The sequence below is a fragment of the Mauremys reevesii genome, linkage group 9 (assembly GCF_016161935.1).
Source record: "Mauremys reevesii isolate NIE-2019 linkage group 9, ASM1616193v1, whole genome shotgun sequence".
Taxonomy (NCBI): domain Eukaryota; kingdom Metazoa; phylum Chordata; order Testudines; family Geoemydidae; genus Mauremys; species Mauremys reevesii.
This window is the reverse complement of record NC_052631.1, coordinates 88,314,255-88,332,054: the sequence shown is the minus strand read 5'-3', so window position 1 is coordinate 88,332,054 and position 17,800 is coordinate 88,314,255. Positions and strand designations below refer to the sequence as shown.

At 38.8% G+C, this 17,800-nt stretch overlaps 1 long non-coding RNA gene across 3 annotated transcripts in view; it reads right to left on the bottom strand.

Annotated features, from left to right (window-relative positions):
* LOC120372712 overlaps positions 1–17,800 on the bottom strand; it is a 177,160-nt gene that overhangs the window by 84,715 nt on the left and 74,645 nt on the right. The window lies entirely within an intron of this gene.

Below are 17,800 nucleotides of genomic sequence, written 5' to 3'. Positions count from 1 at the left end.
GCAGACTGATCATCTATATATTGGAAGGAAAATAAGATCAACTCTTCAGGCCATGAGTGCACACAGAGGAACTGACATTATAAGTGAACACAGTTTCTGTGTGGCAAGACTGAAGAGCAAAATTAAGAAAAGCACCAGGAAAGTTAACGTTAAAAGGCCGACAAACAGCAGCAACTTCAAATTGAAATGATTTTGAGTGCTACAAAATGTAGATCCACCACAAATAGTCAACACTGAAATGTCATGATCCCTTCTGTATGACAGTAACATAGATGCCACAATAACCATAGTTGGTATCCAGACAAGCAAACCTAAGTGAGGATACTCAGAACTGCGTTAAGAAAAAAGAAAAACAAAGCCAAAGCAATCACCTCTGGAAAAAAGAAGTAGGAAAAATTCTATATAAAACAGAGGACAAATCAGTAAAAAATAGTGCAAGAAAGAGAGAAGAAAAAAATACATGAACATCATCATCAAAGAAGTTGAAGCAGCTGTTGAAAGAGATGAGAATTAAAACATTATCAGCTCAACAAGGTTTTAACTATGAAGTTCATGTCAACTGGAAAGCCTGCTATGGATACATAAGGAAAGACCTTTACAACAGAAAAAGAACAAAGAGCAATTGAGAAATTACATTAAAAAAGGTGCAAACAGACCAAGCCCACAAGAAACTATGGACTTTGACAAAGAAATAAAGTATCCAGAACTAGACATTTTAACATCTCACATACAAAGACATGAAAGATGCAATAAAAATGTTAAACCCTAGGAAAGCTGCTGGTGAAGACTGAGTCACTAGGGAAATGTTGAAAGCTTGCAGTGAGGAAATCACTAATAAAAATTACCAAATTTTTCTACAAAGTATGGGACCAGGAAAAAGCCTTAAAAAAGTGTAAAAATGGCATTAGGGTTAAAATACTAAAGAAAGGTGACCTAAGCAACTATAAAAACTAATGAGGTTTTACACTCCTTTCAGTGATAGGCAAAGTCTTCTGCAGTGTCATGTTAGGCAGAATAAAGAAAGTTGTAGAGGCAAAGCTAAGAAAAGAGCCAGCTGGATTGCAACCCATAAGATCATTCATCAACCAGATTTTCACCCCTAAGACTAATCATTGCAGAGATCATCAAAGGCAAATATCATACATTGTAAACTTCACAGATTTTAAGAAAGCATTTGATAGCTTCCATTGTAATGCACTCTGGAAGACATTGAAGTATTATGGCACATCAATGAAAATCATCACCACGGCTTGATATAACGGTTCGGCTTGCACAGTCAAAATAAGTGCAGAGTTGAGTGAATGATACCAACGTCTGTGTTAAACCAAACAAGAATGCATTCTCTCACCTCTCATTTAGCATTGCCTCTTCATAACAAGAAAAAGCCTAGACAGATACAACATAGGCATCATCTGGCTCAACAATAGTACATTAGGAGGTTCAGATTTTTCTGATGACATTGCTCTTCAGTAACAACTCAAGCAATATGCAAGCAAAGACCGAAAGTCCAGCATCACAAAACTGATGGGGATAATAACTACTTATGAAAAAACAAATCTAATGAAAACCCCAGCAAAACTGAACTCAAGCATTACATTAGAAAGCACAGAAATACAAAAGGTGAGTTAATTCACAGATCTCAACAATAGGCCAAGTAGGGATGCCCATAGATTCATAGATTGCAAGGCAAGTAGGGACCATTGTGATCATCTAGCCTGGCCTTCTGTATAAACACAGGCCATAAAACTTCACAAAAATAATTCTGAGAGCACATCTTTTAAAAAATCCAATCTTGATTTAAAAATTGTCAGTGCTGAAGAATCCACCACAACCCTTTGTGGACTGTTCCAACTCTCACCATTAAAAAATTTAATGACATTATTTCTTAACTGGCAAGATGGAAGCTGCATTCACCATCTTAAACAAAATTGTTCATAGAAAAATCTACAATTTAAAGACTAAACTAAAATTTTAACTAAAAAATTATTCCACCTTACTATATGGATGCAAAAGCTGGAATCCACGAAATGTATAAACAGATGTTTAAATGCTTTTGAAAGCAAATGCTTCAGGAATATACTAAATATTAAATGGAATGAATTTACAACAAATGCAGAGATTTGTCAAAGTTCAACAACCCCTTCTTTCCAAATTTGTCCAGAACAGAAGATGGAAATATCGGGGCTATGTGTTAAGAATGAAGCCAGAGAGTCTGCCATGGCAGGTGTGCCACTGGGCAGCTGCAGGAGCGGGTAAAAGAGGTTGGCTGAATTAATCTCTTCGTCAAACAAAAGCGAGAAAGGAAAACTTATGGGACTTAATAACAAGGAGGACATGCAAAGAACAGCCCAGAATAGACAGGGATGGTGGAGCCTTGCTGGTGCCCTAAGCAATGTTAGATGAATTCAAAATAGCTGATAATTAGTGAATATCTGTGCACCTTGTTATCTGTTACTCACAAATGGGTTTTTGTCAACATGAACCTTAGGGAATGAATATTCTTCATATGAATACCCATATCCATGTACAAAAAAGTGCATTCATGCGTGAACAAAAACTATTTATATTTGCTATTTGTTAGTCTCCAGATTAAAGTTTCACTTACCCAACTAGGGAATTGCACATCAAAAAACAACCAACAACAGCTGAATGAACAGGTCACAAAACCTTCTACGCTTAAATTTGTTCTCACATATTGTTCATTTAATAATTACAAATAGTAAATAAATTTAATGAAAACCAAATTGTTTGCAAACAGAAAAAGGGTTCTAGATACTACTAATAGTGTCCCTATCTAAAGTGATTGGAGTAAGAGGGAGATTGTGAAAATCACTGAAAGTCAAAGTCATTCAGACACTTCAAAATCTCTCCCTATAAGTGAAAGGCTCTGGGCTTTTTGCATCCACTGCTCCTGTTGCTGCCAAGGACCAGTTGGTGTGGGATATCAAGTTTTCATACTCTAACTCCCAAATGAGGAGCCTGCATTAGGGTGTATGCTTTTCATTCCAATCCTATATGGAGTTCCCTTTATGCACCAGAATATCATTCCATCCTACTTTAGTGGATATATAAAATTAATATTTGAAAATGCATCAAATGTACTCTTTTAAATTACTTTTATTTACAAAGTCTGAAGTTACTTGATTATTTCTAGGGGTTTTTGCATCAATGTTTGGTTAAATTATTCATGACATTTCAGTTATATCATTGGGTGCTTCAAAGTAAAATTCAGAGTAACTTTTCTTTCCTAAGAATAAAGATGTACATCCCTGCTCACAAGCAGAATCTCCTGGTAAGATGAAAGAAATGCCAAGAATACTTAATAAACAAATCTGTGGAGTAAATTATAAACAGAAATAGTGAAGCATTCCCAATAGAAGAGAAAACATGCCTAAGTGTGCTTCATAACAGTAGTTGGGTAATATTTGATCCATCTAGGTCAGGGTACTCAAAATTTGCCAGTTGCCTGAGGGCTACAGCTAATGTACCTATAAATTTACACTGGAAAAATAGAATTAAATAAAAGCACATAACCACAATATTTGCACATACTTTAATTTCCTTGGTTGAAGAATAGAAATTGCTTGTTAGGTGAATTCCTCATTCTACAGTTCCAGAGAGATGGGAGATTATGCCATGTTTTAGGATCTCATTTGCTCATCACACTATAGACTTTACTAGTGGGGTTTGGGGAAATATTTGATTGAAACCCTTGAATTATACCTAAAATAAAAATTATAATTTAAGCAAGTAAGTTACCCAATGATATACTGTAGGAAATTAATTAATAGCATTTAATATTCACCTGGCCTACAGTTATAAGTTAGGTCAACATTATTATGGCGCTTAGGAATGTGAAAAAATTACATTCCTGAGCACAATAGCTATGCTGAGCTAACCCATGATGGAAGAATACTTTAGATGACTTAGCCACCACTGATTACCTATAACAACAGCAAAAGCCTTTCCATCACTACAGGAAGCATCTATACTGTGGTTTTACAGTGGCGTTGCTGCAGTGCTGTAGCTGTACTGCTGTAGCACCCAGTGTGTAGACACAGTCTTAGCACTGTGGAAAGTGGCAGGAAAATCTGTCACTGGAGCAGTGTGAAACATGGACAAAAGACACCGCATACTATGTGAGGCTCAGGTTTAACTGCAATACTAAATCAGCTTCACTGAAAGGTTTCCTAAGGGCATGGCTACACTTACGAGTTGCAGCGCTGGTAGTTTGCAGCGCTGGTCATCCAGCTGTGTAGGAGCAGCGCTGGTGTGTGTCCACACTCACAGCTACCAGCGCTGGTGTGAGGCCACATTTGCAGCGCTGTTGGGAGTGATGCATTATGGGCAGCAACCCCAGCGTTCAAGTGGCAGCAACGTGTTTTTCAAAAGAGAGGGGTGGGGTGGGGTGTAGTGTGACAGGGAGTGTGGGGAGAGAGAGAGAGTGGATTTTTGGAGCCAACACTGTGTGTTAGCTTCCTGCCTTGAAAAAATCAGAAAATGTTTCCAACCCCTTACCCTTAACTCTTAATTGCAAACAGCCTGCATCTTCTCTGTCAAGCAAACACTCACTCCCTGCCTGCCTCATTCACAGGGGTTATCTCATTTGATTGATCACAGCAAACAGGAGCTGTGTTGGTTTTTTAGATAAGCAGCTCCGGAAGCAACGAGCCGGAGCTCCGAGTTCACAACAAAACAAAGAGAGGCTGCATAACAAAACAAAGAGAGTAATTTAGTTAAAAGCATTCTGGGATATCTGCTAATACCCTGGAGGCCAAAAACAGCGCTGGTGTGTGTCCACACTTGATAAGCAGCGCTGCAATGCTTATTCCCCATGCAGACCCAGGTGTACGGCCAGCGCTGCAGCCAGGGAGTTGCAGCGCTGGATGTGCCCTGCAGGTGTGGACACTTACTAATTGCAGCGCTGGAAAGCCTCCGCCAGCGCTGCAAATCTCAAGTGTAGCCATACCCTAAGGTGCAACCTTATTCTTTCACATCACAACCATGTGAAAGGTGAAGTTACATTTAGTTTCTAATCAAAAGTAGTGAAACTCTTCACAATAAGCTATCAATATTTGCCTGAAACACCCCACCCGGATAACAGATGTTGATCCTTCTGGAAAAGAGTTAAAGGAGTTATGGTGACTTATTGAGGCAGGCGGTTCATTACCTCAGCAGGATATGAGAGAGAGAGGCACGGCTTTCCAGAAATCAGATCTAGGATGTGGGCTGAACAGCCTGAAGAGAGGACTAAGCAGATTGTTAGTTTCTGTGTTAATAACTCGAACACCAGGAAGGGGATGAGTCTGGGCTGTGTTGGAAAGAAGGATGGTTTCCAACTGAGTTTCATTTTGGCTTTCAACAAGTCTGTCTTTGTGAACTCTTACATGAATCAAAACTAAGGAAAAAAATTGCACAACCCCCTGTGAAGGTTTGTACACTTTGGTCAGCTACTGTCCTTTTTTGTGTGTTTATTGGGCAGGACTGGTGGACAACATTTTATATAACCTGTTTATCAAAGGAAAATTTGGTTTTTGATTAAACTTTTAGGGTTAAAAAAGTGTCGGGTTCTCTAGACAATTTCAGCTTTTTGCTGAAAAACTGAACACTCCCAAACCAAAAATGTTTTCAGGTTTTGGTATAGAAAACCAAAAAGTATTGTTTAAAAAATGCTGCCCCAGTACCTGCTACTGCTATTCTCCTCAATGGGCAGAGTTCCTCTGCTGGATTATTTCTCTCCCATGAGGTAATGTGGCTAGGGCCTCCCATAATACACTGTTTTGGTTCAGAGGGGTGACCATGGTGACTGGAACATGCAGGAGGTTCAATGAAAACATAATCTGCTTAGACTATTCAGACTTAAAATTATATTGAATTTTGCTTGGCAGTTGCACATGAATGTTTAAAAAAAATCACAACCCAGTAATTCTATGTTAACAAAGTTTGGGGAGGGAAATGGGTTTTTTTTGGGGGGGGGGAGAGCTGCTAGATATTATGTGAATAGAAACAAGTGACTCATGATGCAAAGTTGAGGAGACAGATGGCCCACACTTCACAAGCTAGTTTGAAAAGTAGGATGAACAGCAGCTCTTTTAACTGCTGGACTGATAGAATGGTACAATTGGTAAGCTATTGGCATTTGTTTAAAGTGTTTTGGCAATAATTACTTTATAAATCTCTTGCACTTTCTTAGATTAATTTCTGTCATCTTAACACTTTTACTTACGACTAATACAATGGGGAAATGCCGAAAAATACTAAAACTCTGAGGCTATGGTACATCCAAGAGCAAAAGTATAGGTACAGATTAAGGAAGGTATAACCCTTGAACCACTACTCCAGTGAGTGAAAACTAAAAGATTGAGCCTTAAATATTGGAATCAGCAAACCAACAGACTACAAATGATTAAATGGAAAAAAAATGAAGTTAAGGTTTGGAATTTAGGCTGCGAGCTTGTGACGTTACATACCATATTCTTCATAGAAATATTATTGTGATATGAATATGGCATAACTAAAATATGTTTTATGCAAGATGGTCATGTAAGGTATCATTGGAAAGGTTATGATTTGCTGAATGTGATTATCCAATTTGTATACATGTATCATTTCTGTATCTGAAGTTATGAATATTGACTATGTGTTTGTATTTGAATGCCCACCAGACAGCATGCAATCAGCCTCAATGGGCCATTAGGAAGAACAATAAGACTTGGAAGATACTAATAATCTGCCTTCCTGAGAAGCTCCTGGGGTTGCTGCTTTGACACTACAGGGTCAGGTGATCATGTCACCTGGTACTAGACCCCCATCTTGGGCTTTCATTGTGTTTCTATTAAGAGAGACTGGGGGGTCAGACTGGGAAACAAAAGTAAACAAAAATTTACCTTAAGTAACTCAATCAAGACTCTTCTCCATTGCCTCTCAGTCCAGGAAGAAAGATTGCTAAAAACACCTGGAGGAAAAGGAACTAAGCTGAGGGAAAGGCAAGGGCTGAGTCCAGGCTGAGACAGGGGTCTAATCTGGAAAGAGAAATAACTGGAACTCTAAGCTACAGAAACTGCAACCTGCCTAAAACAACATTTAGGGTGAGAAATTACATTCTGTAATCTGATTCTTGAGTGTATTAATCTTAGTTTGCATGTTTTGAATTATTTGCCCAGTTATCTGCTTTGTTCTGGTTGCTATCCCTTTAATCACTTCAAATTTACCTTTTGTAGTTAATAAACTTATTTTTTGTTTATTACAAATCCCAGTTTGTACAATTCATATGGGGGGGGAGGGGAAGCTGTGCATCTCTCTCTTCAGATTGAGGGAGAGAGTGATTTTTATGAATTTGCGCTGTGCAGCTCCCTGTATACAGCACAACACAATATTATTCTGGGTTTACACTACGAAGGAGGTGTGCACGTGAGTGCTAAGTAAATTCCCAAGCTGAATCTTCCCACACAGATCTAATTTCAGTCTGTGTCTGCAGCTGGGTGCGGCCTTACCTGTGTGTGTGCTAGAGATGGCTTGAGGGCCTGGCACAGCTAGGATAGGATGAGGAAACCCAGGTTGGTGGAACGGGCAGAACCAGTGGGACCCCAGAACACCAGGTGGCATCCCAGATTCGGGAGTTCAACCAGTCACAGGGCTAATTTTCAGTGATTCTATATTCAAGTTCCTTCCTTAAAAAGCGTTCAAGGGTGAAGACTTTCCTCCCACAAAGACCACTAAATTAAAATTCACTAGGAAAATCATGCTTTTCTGCTATATGAGTGCACTATTATATCCTCTCACATGGTGATATGAGTTTTACATGAGTAGCCGCCAACCCAGTCAAATTTTACTAAGATAGTCAGATATTTTAGATATCATCTGACTGAAAACAATCCCAAATAAAGATCACTTCATTTGATCTAAACCAGGAAGTGCCTTTATCTTGTGTTTTTTATTTTTTAAATATAATTATTAGTAAAACTACACATAAAAGTGAAACAGAAAGCTAGTTCCGACCTTTGTACTCTTCAAAATCTTCACCAGTATTAAATTATGTTAGCAAAGTCTATTAATATATTTTTACATGCAAACAGATTCATGGGAAGTAAAACCAATCTCTCAATTTTGAAAATGGTAGCATGTATAGAGAGGAACAAGTAATTGTATTTTTTTTGGTCAGAGGCCAAATCAGAAAATGCCAGAAGGAAATTCGTTAGTTTTAAACCTAAATTGATTCCCACCCCCACCAGTTTTTTATGCCAAAATGAAAAAAAAAACAATTAAAACATTTTAAAACCTAAAATGTTGATTCAAAAACATTTCAAAATGAAAAAAAATGATGAGTCCATTTTGAAACAAAAATGTTGTTTTGAATCAATATTTTTATCCTGAAAATGTTGAACTGTTTTGACATTTCTGAAAAGAAGTTTCAGTTTCTTTGGGAGCTGAGATTGTTTGCTGAATTTGACGTAATAGTTTCAGTGACTCTCAAAATGTTTTATTCTGAGAATTTCCTATTTGTTGAAAATTTTCCTCAAACTTTAATCGTGTCATGACCTACAAGTGTGTTGAAGTTGAAACAGTTAATACCGAAGATGACACACACTGTTCATCAATAAAAGTTAAAATTAACCCATTGTATTTGAGATATCACATTTATTGTCTTTCTCTAACTATGGGACTAAGTTATGTTCTCAAAAAAACATTTGTTAGGAACCACTTGAACAGGCCTAAAAGGAAACAGGTGTTTGATTTTAAATCCATTTTCCCTTGACTCTGGCATGTATGAAATAGATGGCAATATCCATATGTGACAAAGGTAGGGTTAATAGTGTGTAAACAACCACAGGTTGCATGTGGAAATTTGCTTCCACAATCAAATAGAATGACATCTGTAAAAGAAACAAAGCTCTATATAATGGGTCCTGTCAGGGTAGTAAGTCATTGTACAAGCAATGCAGAATAATGTATCTAATCAGGAGATTGCAAAAGATCACTTGACACTGATGGATAGAAAAAGTAAGGTGACATGTTGTCTCATTTTGGCTGTTAAATGGAAAGTCTCTCTTGAACATCAGGAAACATTGTTGTCATATGAAAATCTGCCGCCTAGTGTATTTGCCCGAGTAGTTAGTATTTACAAAAAGCCATCTCAGAGAGTGTTACCAGTGTAAGGTTATACCAGTAATGAACATCCGACTCTATGCTGCCCTTGGAAATCAGTAAAGAATGTATTTTCGTAGAAAGTGTAAAACCAGAAGAATCCCCCAAAGAACTGAATAAGTTATTACAAAACCATTATTCAAGCTTTGAACACTAGACCTTGTTCTTGCACTAGTATGTGTCAGACTTTACTTAGCATTTTAATGTTTTTATTTTTCTGCTTAGCTAGTGCCACTGAGTCACAGAAATGGCGCCATGTTAGTTTTGGTCAAAAATACAAGGAATAAGATTTCAATGTGAGATTAAAAGTATCTGTTTCGACCTATAATACATCCAGAACATAAAATTTATTCTTCAACATTTTTGACTTTGATATACTACAGCTGCATTAACTAAAAACCACATTTTTATATCAAGAACATTGCACTAAATAAAATCCACCAAAAGCTTTAATTTTCATCATTTCAGAGATAAATGTGAGCAAGTATTATGCCAAGAGAAAAGGTGATTTAGGAGACTCAGGGTGATGGACATGAACACTGGCTATTTTCTCCTGTTACAGTTAGCATAAAAGTGGCAGAACAAAGACCTTGCTGGTCAGTTCTCATATCCAGGTAAAGTTTGAAAAACCTGCAGTGATTTGTTTTACAGACTAGCTCCTTAAAACTTCTCTGTCTGGCGCTTTGCTACTTTACCCCATGACACCACTAAAGCTCCCTTAAAGTAAATCTCAGGCACAATTCCTTTGGTTGTCAAGACAAATATTGACCAAAATCAGCACAGTCAAAATCTCAGGCTTTCAAGCATATCCACTTGTTTCCAGCTGCATTGTACTAGGCCACCGTCGAAGCAACAAAAGTCTTCAAACAAGCCACATCCTCTTCTCTCCAAATGACACACTGGAGCAAGTCTGGTTCTAAACTAATCTAGTCAATAAACACTTCAGCTCTTTTTAAGGATGTTTGAAATAGACAGAAGTACAGTGTTATTTTGTACAGATGAAATAGTGAAGGAGTAGCAAATGACCATTGAAATTCAAACAAGTGCATACTCATACTCTACAAGCTGTCAAGCTGGGAAAGGTGATCTGATTTACATCAAGAGTGTTCCCAGATAAATCAGCATGAGTCACTTAAAAAGATCTCTATCCCTCCTCTGCTTATACCCCCATTCCCTTCATTTGCCCCTCCCTTTTCTTTCTAATATTAGAGAACAAATCAGTGGTCACTGGTCATATTTCTGCGCAAGAAAATGAAATATTTTCTCATGATTCACAGTCTTCATTTTATATTTAGCCTTGCCTCCTACGACATATGATGTGGCTGCAAATAGCGACCCTTGCTACCTGGGTACAGGTTAAGGTGTTCCATATCAACACTACATGATAAAGCAAGAGCTGTACGTGGTGACTTTCTGTTCCACTGCTTTATACAGCTTCTTGCTCCTTACAAAGCTCTTAGGTATGGTGCTTTCTTTACCTGGAATCGCCCCACAGCAGTCAATTACAGTTTATTCCACTCCAAAGTTGTCAGGTGGCAAGTACCACCAAGCTCCAATAACTTCATTGTAATTAATTAGGGATTTTGAGGCAAAAAGGAATGTTTTACTTTTAACTTTTTTATTGAAACAGCTGCCCTCGTATAAAGTCTCATTATCAGAAAATCCCGGACTAACTGTATCCTTTCAGCTGCCAGCACTGACATTTCAGTTTCTCTTCTGCTCTGCAAAATGAGCATCTTATTAGGAACCGTGAAGAGTCTGTTTATAAGCAATGTTTTTGCAGAAACTTTTGATGTGGCCATGGCAGCAAAATGAGGACAGGCACGTGAATGGAATTAAATGGCAGGCTGCAACTTTTATTAAATTTCAACACAGGGGAGGGGCATAATCCATAATGCGGGGTAGTTTTCCCTAAGCCTTCCCCCCAGGACTCAGCTCTCCCTGAGCCCTAGCACCCTCCCTCTGACGAGGGGGACAGAGGTGGGGGTTTCGGCTTGCAAGGGCCACAAGGTCTCACTTTGGCCCACGAAGGCTGCAAAGTCTGGCCCTATCACATGAGACAAAGCCCCAAAGCCCCATTTCTTTTACCTCTAGGAACTGGTAATTTAATTCTCTTATCAGCGCTGAAAACTGTCTGCAACATGTGACAAATAAACAACTCTACTCCAGTGCCTCAGTTAGGTACTAACTGTGTTCCTACTCAACCCATTGTGGCTTGCAGGTGCTGCAAGGAAGGGAAAAAAGACCAATTGGCTCATGGGAGAAAATATTCCTTCATGACCCCCTAAACAGGCAATCAACAGGACCTGCAGCATCTGTCAGGCCAGGTCCCACTCCTAATTCAGGTGGGTGGGTGGCATTTCCTGCCCTTTCTAAACTGAGACATTTAATAGTGCTAAGGAACACTGACACTCTGAGTCGAGTGCATCATCACAGCTTGAGCTAAACTCCTGGAAATATTTAAGACTAGCAAAACCAATGACATTAATGACTTTTTGAAACAAATATAGGGGAAGGAATTTGAGATGTACAGTGTGAAAGCAAATAAAGCAATGACAAGTGAGGAAATCAACTAGGAAAGCTCTTGTCTCTCTCCAAGCCACACTAGCTTACTCTCTGCACCCTTATTCTTCAGGCAAATAACTATGCCTGACCCGCATTGATTTACTGTCATGCAGGTATTTACCTTTGAGTACATGACCAAATACAAACTGGAAGATCTTTTTCCAAAGGACATTTTAAAAAAAATCTTAGAGTATGGGAAGTTCTGTATTTTAAACAGGTACAACACTCTCCAGAAACTTAGAAGTGCTGTTTTGTCACTTACGAGCCCTGAACTCAAAAAGAAAAAGTTGAACTTGTCCCTGTGCCTAATTGGTTAGATTAAAAAAACAAAAGACTACCCCTTGTTCTGATAGCTAAGAACTAACCTTACTTGAACTCTTCCTTTCTATTCTGGATGATAGAATCCAGATGTTTATTCTTAGCCACCACTACTGCAATTCATGTAAGGGTACATTTTACTATCCAAGAGAGACAAGGTGAGTGAGGTAATATCTTTTATTGGACCATCTTTTATTCTGCTGGTGAGAGAGACAAGCTTTCAAGCTTACATAGAGCTCTTCCTCTTCATCTGAAGAGTTCTGTGTAAGCTTGAAAGCTTGTCTCTCTCACCAACGGAAGTTGGTCCAGTAAAAGATAGTACGTCACTCACCTTGTCTCTGATATTTATGAACAGTTATATCTTAGAAGTGACAGCATCACTATTAACAAACTATCTGTTTAATCCCATGACTCTTTCTATGCTCACCATCTGAGAAGATTTGACAGCGCAGAATTCAGCTGCAAAGTTGCATATAATGTGAGCAGGCTGAAGCATTGGAGGGCCTCTTCCTTGAGGCTAAACACTTTATAATGAGTTTAGTGAAAAGTACCTATGCAATAAGTTGTGGCTGACAGCAGCCCAAGGGAGCCTCTAAGTGCTAAAAATTAGCAACTGAGGGATGTTGGATTTCATCCTTTTGAAGACAGAAAACAGATTTCTTTCTAAAATACAAACGGTTTAAAGTAGACATAAATCAAACAGATGGTAAAAATAATTGTGTTGCTATGGGCATTATCCTGTTCTTTGTTCCTCCATTTTATGAGGTAACATAAAAAAACCCCAAGCCTGATAGTGTGCCTGTTATTTCCGTTTGTGATATTATTCTACATAAACTTGTTTGATGAATCAAAGCCTTGTACTAAGCTACCTCCCCTACGCTGCCCAGGTGAAAGGCCTAAATTCAGAACTCTTTAGGCTTAAACTGAATTTAACAAACAAACCCATTTACCACTGTTACTCTCTGTCTTAGCAACAGAAGCAGGATGCACAACACCACAGATATACACGGGAACAAAATGCCCCTGTACGCACTGATGATGTTCTGCTATACTGCATCACCCAAACAAAACACCTGGGTATTGTTAGACTGTAGCATATTACAAGGGTTTAGCTTTATTTCTGGTTAAAAAAAACCTATTTATGTATGATATCATGACAATAAGAGCAAATCCACCCTTAGGAATCCAGCACCTTGAGTCATGTAAATGCAATAGAGAAGTTTTCTGATGCCAGATAATGGTAATACACCCAGAAATAAGATACTTATATGACAACAGCCTACAGCATTTTTAAAAACTAATCATCTCCTTCCAAATTACTGAGATCACTGTTGCTACTAACTTATGCAACTGCACCTGTCTTTGCTGCTGTTATCTTTCCCAGGTGATATTTACCCAAATTATTAACAGCTACTAAGGGGAAAAATGAGCCATGCAATATGGCTCAAAAAAAAGAAATAAATTTAAAATACAGCTAATGCTATAAGAAATACAAGGTATGGAACAAATGATAGCTTGGATCAGAAATCTCAGGATTGTTTCAAGAACAAATAAGTCCTTGAAGATCTATTATTTACTGCTTGTGAGAACACTAACCTAAAACACTCATACAATTCCACCACAATCTCACTAGGATGCATTTGCTTCATATATGATATTTACATTTCATACTCTGGTGAACCCATCATTTTCTTGTATACACAAAATCTATTACTCAAGTCTAAGTAGGCCAGGGTTTCTCAAACAGGGGTCACTGCTTGTGTACGGAAAGCCCATGGCGGGCCGGGCCGGGCCAGTGTGTTTACCTGCCCCATCCGCAGGTCCGGCCGATCACGGCTCCCACTGGCCTGGAGCAGCGATCTGCGGCCAGTGGGAGCTGCGATCGGCTGGACCAGCAGATGGGGCAGGTAAACACACCGGTCTGGCCCGCCAGGGGCTTTCCCTACATAAGCGGCGACCCCTGTTTGAGAAACCCTGAAGTAGGCAATGATGATTTTATGTATGAAGCCATCCTAAATCACAAATATACATAATCTGGCTGCACATAAAGGCCCAGCTAGCTACTGTATATTGATCAATACGTAATACTGTATTTTAAATCCAAGACACAGCATATACACACCTAAAATGCTTCTATCTTGTGTACAAACTGATATGTCACTCTTTTTAGTACTTTGACTCTGCAATCTGTGTAAATATCCAGTATACATCTGCACAATTAAATGTACTGGCCTATCAACCTGAATTCCTAAATTTCACTTGGTTATACCTAGCCCTAGATTACCCTTTGAAATACAATACAAGAAAATATGAAAACAGAGAGTCAAAATGATTTTTTTCCTGTACTATGTCACAGCATCCAACTGGTAAAGTAAAACACTTTTGTTTTGTGCCTGGTTAGACAGAGATTCAAAAAGCATTGAGAATATGATAGTGTAGCCAGATCCAAAAAATGAATGCCAGTTGGTACTCAGCTAATGAGAGGGGCGTACTAAGGGTCTTGTCCCAGAAACAGACACAACAGAGTCAGAATTGAGAAGTTCAATATCTTGTAAGGACCCCTGGGGTGTACAGCAAGGGCTCTCACATGGAGAGCAAAACAGAACCTTAACCACCTTTATTTATACAATTAAAAGAAACAGAAAAGCTCTAAACCACATAAGCAAACAGCAATAATAGAATATTAGGCAAATCTTAAAGGTTATTCTTTGCATATGTTGACAGACATATATACTCACACCCTTTCCTTGGAGATCTTGTGGTAAGAGACAAAGGACCAGCCCTGTCACCTGCATACAAAATGGGTCTGATGGTCCAGATCCCCAATGCTTGAAGATAGATGACAGATTATAGCATTTAAAAATTGAAGGCTGGAGTGCTAGCTACTCTCTTTATGCCGGTTCTTGCTTATATAGGGCCTGGGAATCACCATGAATATTCATACGAACACCCAACCTCCTCTGTCCATATCCAACTGCCTCACCCTCATAATATTTGGGTGCCTTTTCCTGATAGGCTAGCATATTAATGCCTATTGACTCATTACAATATTGCTAAAGCAAGTTTGTGGTTAGACATCTACCAATGATCCTATCCTAAGATATTCAAACTTAATTCAGCAAAGAGTCTTGTGGCACCTTATAGACTAACAGAAGTTTTGGAGCATGAGCTTTCGTGGGTGGATACCCACTTAATGCGTCTGATGAAGTGGGTATTCACCCATGAAAGCTCATGCTCCAATACGTCTGTTAGTCTATAAGGTGCCACAGGACTCTTTGCTGCTTTTACAGATCCAGACTAACACGGCTCCCCCTCTGAAACTTAATTCAGTATTCCTGGGGTTGCCTAGTCTCATTTTATGTCCATTTTTCTCTTAAGCAAGCTATTCCCAGTTCCCCAAATCTAGGGAAACTGTTGGGCCTCTTTATCCATGCTAAAGTCATAAGCCTATGCTTCACTTATGCTAACTTGCTCATGCCAATGTCTTACAGGATGCAGGCCTGTAGGTTCCTTGCATTACTGCTCAGTAAAATAAGGCTAAGCTGCCCTAAGGGCGGCAATGGGCAAATGGGACTGAATTATTATTCCAATCCATTCATAAATGTCTTCAAATATCAGAGTTTGATTAAATTCCAGCTTGACTTTTGTCTCAACACATTCCTTTAACAGTTTACCCCAATTATTTTCCCTTTCTCCACACTTCTGGGTTCTGAGGGGTTCCAAGGATATATTTCTAGAGGCACCAGAAATGTCAAAACCCCTGATCTTAAGAGCTTTTCAGCCAAAAGGTTCAGATAAGCTTCAAATAAGCATCTGAAGTGTGGGATACTTATTTGAATGTCCAAATCATTTGAAGTACATCATTACATCTAGTGGTCCTTACATTGCTTTAATAATCAGCAACCTAGAAGGAAACAGGATCAGTCTCAATCTAATTACAAGCTTGATTGCCTAACCTACTGAGCAGAATGGACATGCAGTAAAATGCACAAATACTCCACTCATTTTAATTAAAGATCTTATTGCATAAAAATACTAATATTTGGTTGTTTGTCCACAAACATGTGGCCTAAAGCCTAATGACCTATCAGTCATTTAAAGTCCATCTCTAATTGGAGCATAAATTCAATTTAGACAGTATGCACTGAGTTACAGCAATATTTTAATGACTTAATATATGATTTATCAAAAAAGCAAACACTACAAGTACAGGCAGAAGACTCACATTTAAATAATGAATGATAGCCGAACCCATGAGAATGGCTAGGGTGGATTCTGCTCTCAGTTATACCAGTGTAAATCCCATGGAACTTTGCTGGCATGAATTCAGGAGGGTACAAACAAGAGTAACATTGCCCCCCCCCCATTTTGAAGGAAATATTGATTGGTATTATTGTTATTGCAATTGGATTTCAGCAAGATGAGATTGAAATAATTAAATTAGCCTAATGGAAACCTGACAACAAAAGGAATACTCATATTGATTTCACTTTAGGAACACAGGAGGTGTCAAGAACTGCAGAATAAGCGTTTTCACACTAACATTTGTTTAGCTATGAAGATAGAGCCTCTATTACTCCAGTGTGTTTATGAAGTCTACTTTGATCTTATAGCAGGTGTAAAGCATTTCATTTTTCAGTTCATCGTGATGTTTTTGAATTACAGTATAAGCTCGCAATCCTGCTCCCTTCTTTTGGGGTCTATTAGGGCTCAGGGGTCAGCTCACAAGGATCAGATCACAAGGTCATGCTCTTAGAAGTCACACAGAAATAGCGCATCTCTAACCCACTAAAATACAGTGTGCTTGAAAATCTAAAAACCTATTCCAAATCTGCCAAACCAAAACACAGACACATTTTGGTACCAAGTCTGCTATTGTATCTGATAATGTTCTCTCATATGGCTGTTCCAAAGCACACTGAGGTTAACAGAAAGACTCTGAGTGGCTTCAGATCAGGTAATGTGGCAGAAACAGAGAGAACTCAAGTTAAGACTGAGCAGACAAATTTGGTAATAATGAGAACTGACCCAAACGGTCACAACAAAATTCTACCCAACCTTTTGTGAAAATCGAAACGGCATGAGTAAGCTTTTTATATTTGGCATTGTTTTCAAACCTTTGTTTCTTTGTTTTAGCAGTGACGGGTGCAATACTGTGAGAACAGTTATCTTTGCAGCACCCGCCACCACCCTTAGGTCAGGGACCTTGTAGCTCCATCAGCTCTATCTGCTTTCCTTGACACAGGGTTGTGTCTCTAACTCCTGGATTTGGAGGAGATAAGTCACTCTCTCTGGATAGACAGTCTTCAGCCTTAAATTAACTTAGACCAATAAATGTGGCAAGACAGGATATCAATTGGCCAAAGTGAAAATATTTTTCATTAAAATTTATATTCACATAATACACACACAGACACAGTAACAAATTCTATTCTATATTACAGTTTCCTTCTGGATATGCAGCCCTCAGCATCCTTGTCAACGTCCTCAGGTCCTCCTGATTCAGTCAAGTCTGTCAGGCCCACCCCAAAAATGACTATCCGTCTCTAACACACTCTCCCCAGACTTTGAGTTAGGCACCTGAATAAAAGTCAAAGAAATCCCAGATGAGGGATCACCTGGATACAGTAGTTCTTTCAAGAGTTACCCAGGGATTTGCTAAGAGGGTAGGAGAAGGCTTCTTCATACATGAACCTTTGCAAAAGATTCAAAGACTCATGCCTATACACCCTGCACTCTCAAATTAGGAAGTCAGTGTGGAGGAAAAAGGAAG